The sequence below is a fragment of the Barbatula barbatula genome, assembly GCF_947034865.1.
Source record: "Barbatula barbatula genome assembly, chromosome: 1".
NCBI classification, from domain to species: Eukaryota; Metazoa; Chordata; class Actinopteri; order Cypriniformes; family Nemacheilidae; genus Barbatula; species Barbatula barbatula.
In genome coordinates, this window is record NC_136766.1 from 14237970 (window position 1) to 14243969 (window position 6000).

Below are 6000 nucleotides of genomic sequence, written 5' to 3' on the forward strand. Positions count from 1 at the left end.
ATAAACTGAAATCAAATTAAATGTCCAGCTGTATATCTGACATAAAAAACACCTGAAAATGAAATATCTGTCCTATTTTAGCTCCAAATCCATATGAATGGCTACATTTTGAAAAACAACCTGGACGTGTTTTAACATGAATAGGGACTGAACTTTAAAGTGATCATTAGAATGAAAGTATTTATTTCAATATAAGTATTCTGAAGACTTTGTGTTAGGTTACTGACACAATAATCTGATCGCATCGGTTTAAAGAGGGAAAGTGAATAATAACTTAAATGTATGCATGCTCTTCAAACTTGACAGCTCCAGTCCGTGTTCAATAGTAATATTTTTTGATCTTTTATGTTCCACAGGAGAAAGTCATATATGGAACAACATGAGGGTAAGTAAATAAAGTCAGATTTTTAATCTTTGAGTGAACTTTATGTTTAAAGGGATAGTTCTCCTTCAAAATTTAAATTCTGTCATTTCATGCCCTCTTGTCATTTCCAAGTATGACTTTCTTTCTAATGCAGAACACAGAAGAAGATATTTAAAAAAAAATTGGGTAATCGTTCCATTAGTTTTGTGTCCATGAAATAGAAGTCAATGGAAACCAACAGCTTTTGGTTACCAACCTTTTTCATAATATCTTCTTTTGTGTTTTGCAGAAGATAAAAATCACAGAGGTTTAAAATGACATCAGGGTGAGTAAATGATGATTGCATTTTCATTTCGAAGGTGAACTATTTCTTTAAGGTCTCTAAGCAATTCTTGTTGCAATAGGTTTAGTTAATAAGAAACAGATAACAATAACAAAATGGTACAAACTTTACAAATCCCCCAAAATTTAAATAGATAATCATAATCATGGTGCTTGTGTGTTAAACCAAACCGTAACAGATGTGTTCTCTCGACACCCACTCTTCCCTCTCCCTATCTCTCTCCTTCAACTCACCTCAATTCACAAACACTAACTAATGCATGGTAATTGCGAGAAGTATGGCCCGCAGGCATATGAGATGAATGACGGCCGGTTTGGAATCAGTGCATAACTATAGGCTCAAGTTTAGGTCTTCCTGCTCATAAGTTTTACTTGGCTTTCACGTGTCCTCACAGGAAGTATGCATCCTCACAAAACCCAGAGATTGGTTTGTCAAGAATGAAAACATCTCTCTAAACTCTAATACCTAACACTATATCACTATTTAGATAATTAATAATTTTAAAAAACTTTAACTGACCCGACTGAAAAATTACATGCAATCATTCACTAGAAAATTATAAGCTGAGGCTTAGATGTTTTTTATAGTGTAAAGATACACTGGCACAGTCTTGCACAAACTCATTTGTTTCAGAATATGATATATATGCAATTTGCGTTCCCTTAAAATGATACACAGGGCCTTTAAGATCTGAATTCTGCATCTCTGACTCCAATTCCCATAGCAGATCATAGCAGAACACTTGCAAATGTAAAATGACTTCTAGCTGTCTGCAGCCGTGAGTGTTTTGTGCTCATGTGAAGCCCGGCAATTTTTCCAGCAGAAAAAAGAAACTGCTAATCATGTGGGATTAGGCCTTTGGTAGCCTGTGGATAATTGCTGCATCTACATCAGCTCAGTATGGTCAGTACACTCAGTCTTGCCTGGGAAATGTCAGCTGTGTTACCGGGGAGCTGGTGAAGACATATATGTGGGCTGAAGAAGCAAGTTGCCATTAGGTGCTGCAGCTACAGGCAATCTTGGTTGTGGGGAGATGGAGGTGTAGGGTTATTACAGCTTTGAATGTGGCGAATGGTTGAGGACAGATGAATTGTCTAGTGTACGTTGTATTCCATTTATAGGTTCTATTTTTGCCATGCTTCAGCCTAGTTTCTTGCAGCTTGTTCCTGTTTTTTTCTGTAAGATCTTGCACAAGCTTTTCCCTCCTATCATCATCTCCAAAGGCTTGAACTGAAGTTTACATTAGCGATAACACTACAGAAGTTTGCCAGTCGAACTGTGTTGATGTTAGGAGCTTATGAATAGGCATAAGGTCAACATGAAGGGAATAGTGCTTGTGTTTCTCCGGTTGCATCAACTGTTTTGGTAAGTTACGTAAGTTACAACTTACGTATATTTTTGAGTTGCACCATTCAACATAGTTGATGCGTAATGTTATGTATAAACTAAATATTTCTAAATACTACTGAAGTCTTCCGTCAGGAGTAACGTAACTGTAGGAATAAAATAGCAGAATCCCTGAACTAACGGGCCTCCGTGTGTATCCATCTGCCTGTGTTGTGCATGTCAAAATAAAATCAGCTTTTTTATTTAATTTGCGGTTGGAAGTAAAATTAAATCACATGTCAACATGTCATTTATTATGCTGTATTATTTTTAATAATAATTATTATTAATTATGAATTATTTAAATCTAGTTTATTTTGAAATATTTAATACCTATTATTTTACCTATAACATAATAGGTATTCAATATTTAGTTTTTTTCTGCTTTGAGACACATCAAGACAATTCTGATTCTGTTATGTTATTCATAATTAGATAGTATTCTATTTAATTAATAATATTCTTACCGTTATTCTGAAATGTACAATTCACAACATTTCAACACATCTTTTCCTCACAAATTCGAATGCTGCTATTGGACTATTGAAGGAAAACGTCATATTATGCGACTACGCATTACTTTAGAGAGAGCGTACGAACTACTAGCTACATTCTGCCTTATGAACAAATGGTGCAAGCGAATAACTTACACAGAGTTAGAAACAAACTAGCTATTAAGCCACTAATGTGGACTTTATGTTCTCATTTAAGAAAGAACTTGCGTATGGCTGGTGCAACCCTACCCAGATGCTTTGAATGATCCTGTAGCTCATGCAACAGGTGCCTATGTGGCCCAATAAAAGGACAAGACAAGTGACCATTGAGTCACTCATTACTGAATAGTGTAGGATGGGTCTCAAAAGATAAAACTCTTGAAACAGTTGAAGCCATCAAGCCATATTAATCCAAATAATGTCCTGGTCACCTCAACAAGTTCAGAAACCACATCTTTCTAGCTTTTCTTTCTAACTCATAACTTTATAAAAGGATGGTTCCCTCCCACCCCCAATATAATCCCTCATAGTACAATTTGGAACAAAAACAGAACAAACCTGTCTGGCCATTCTTACTTCTTTCTTTCCATGCAGTTCACTTACAGTGACAAGCCAGTCATTTGATAATTCATTGAAACTGAAAAATGTGCTGCTTATCTTTAAAAGAAGCAGCACAATAAAAACCTTGTGTGGAAATGAACCGCGGAGAGCACCTTTTTGCACTTGCACATTGAGCTTCAACCACTAGTTGGTTCAGAATTGTCATGGTTACTGGATCGTCGACTTGTTTCTATGTTTTTATTTTTTAATAACGCACATGCTTAGGGGAAATGTTTCAAAGAAAATGTATACTTTTTAATACTGTACAACAGGGGTGGTTTCCTAGACAGGGATTAATACTTGTCCTAGACATAAATGTCAGAGCTGTCCAAACTGAAAACAACTTGCGCTGACATATCCTAAAACACATAAGTCCCATTATGTTGTCTCAAAAAGGTAATGTTTTTTGTAAGACATGTTTGTAAAAACTATGTAAATGTCCTAATTTGACCTAGTCCTGGTTTAAAATGATCCCTGTCCAGGAAACCGCCCAATAAAGTTTAATAAATATTATAATGCTGTTGTTGATATGTTCAACTGCTCAGCAGTCAGTTCTTTTACAATCATACTGCATTTTTATGCATATATAAAGCCACTAGATAGATACAGATAGAAACATTAAATATAACATCGTTCTCTGGAGATCATAAAAATACATTTTTAAAATAATTACAGGCCAATTTCTAATTTGTCTGTTGTGGCCAAAATGCTTGAATCCCTGGTGAGTGAACAGATGAAAGACTTCTTGCATGTACAGGACATTTTATCCCCAGTTCAGTCAGGTTTTAGAAAAAAATATAGCACCATCACAGCTGCAATGAAGGTGATAAATTACATATCTATTTCTCGTGACAAGAAGCAGCAATGTGCATCACTTTTTATTGATTTGTCAAAAGCTTTTGACACGGTTGATCATGATGTTTTAAAGATTAGGCTTCTTAATTCAGGGTTTTCAGAGAATACTGTCTCTTGGTTCTCAAACTATCTTAGTGACAGAACCCAGTGCACTAAGCATGATGGTGTTCAATCTGGTATTTTACCAATCCTTAAAGGGGTTCCACAAGGCTCTGTGTTAGGCCCTCTTTTATTTACTATTTATATAAATAATCTTAATTGGCATGTGTCTGATGCAAACTTTCATTTTAATGCAGATGACACAGTTATTTACTGCTGTGCACCCTCTCTTAAACAAGCCATTGCTCATTTACAGAATGCCTTCACTGTGGTCCAAAACACCTTGCTACAGCTGAAACTTGTGCTCAATGCAGACAAAACCAAATGTATGCTTTTCACGGGCCCTCGAAATAGACCACTGAATGTTCCATCAGTGATTACTCTTGACGGACGTGAAATACAGACTGTTACAACTTATAAGTATCTTGGTATCGTTATTGATGATTGCCTATCACAAGCCTCATGTTCACTGTCTAGTGAGAAAGTTGAGGCTAAAATTGGGTTTTTATTTTCGAAATAAGCTGTGCTTTTCTTTTAATGTTAAAAAACGGTTAGTGGCATCCAGTTTTTCATCTGTGCTGGACTATGGTGATATATTATATATGCATTCATCTGCTCAATGCCTTCATATGATTGACGCAGCCTATCATGCATTGCTGAGATTTATTACTAATTGTAAAGCTCGCAGCCATCACTGTGAGCTGTACTCTCGTGTAGGGTGGTCTGCTCTGGCCACACGGAGGCTTTGTCATTGGTATACATTTATATATAAGGCTATTCTTGGTGTGCTTCCATCCTATTTATGTTCACTTATTATGAAAAAAAGTGCTGGTCATTATTCTCTTCGTTCTCAGGCTGTTGTCTTGCTTTCTGTCCCACATGTCAGTACTGAGCTGGGTAAAAAGGCCTTTGTTTATTCTGCTCCCTTTACATGGAATTTGCTGCAGAACAACTTAAAACTTAGTAAGTTGATTCCTTTGAGTGTTTTTAAGTTAAGAATGAGATGTTTTGAGTTGGACTCCCTCACATGTAAATGTTTTAATTAAGATTTCATTGTAAGTGCAAAACTGGCTTTCAAATTGTTCTATTAATTTATTTGTTTTATTTTCATGTTTTTTTGTGTGTCTTGTACGTATGTAATGATGTGTTGTAAATTCTGCTGCCTATCTTGGCCAGGTCTCCCTTGCAAAAGAGATTTTTAATCTCAATGGGCTTTTCCTGGTTAAATAAAGGATAAATAAAAAAAATTCTTGGATGTAATAAGAATAGGTGAAAATAAACCTGTGATGTGTGGCGTTTGCAAGAGTCATAATATCAGAAATCGTTATGTAAACCTGTTAGAATGTCAAAGCTGAAGTAAAATCATGTCTGATGTTTTATTTGCCTGTTGTCTCTCTCATGACTTTCTCATCACTGTCATCTCGTGGCTGTATATAGAGGTGGCAGTACGTTGGGGCAAGTCATTTGTAAACAGGGTTGGTAGGGTTACTTTAAAAATGTATTCCGGAACAGTTCAAAATTACTTGCAAATCAGATGCCATCGATGCAGATGCAATAGAATAAAAATGCAATCAGTAAAGTATCACAATATTGCTTTTGCATTACTTTAGGGTCAAAAAAATAAAATGATTTTAAAAAGTATTTTCCTGACAGAATCAGAATTGTCTTGATGTGTCTCAAAGCGAATATGAGCTGAAATAGATATAAAAAACAGGAACTTATTAGAGTGGGTTGAAAAATTGAAATGAAATCATTGTTGTTGATTATTGACTTTGAAACTGTAATCATGATTAATGATGTCAATTAAGACAACATATTATAAACTTTATGTTTTTATAGGCTATGTAGATAAAACAAGC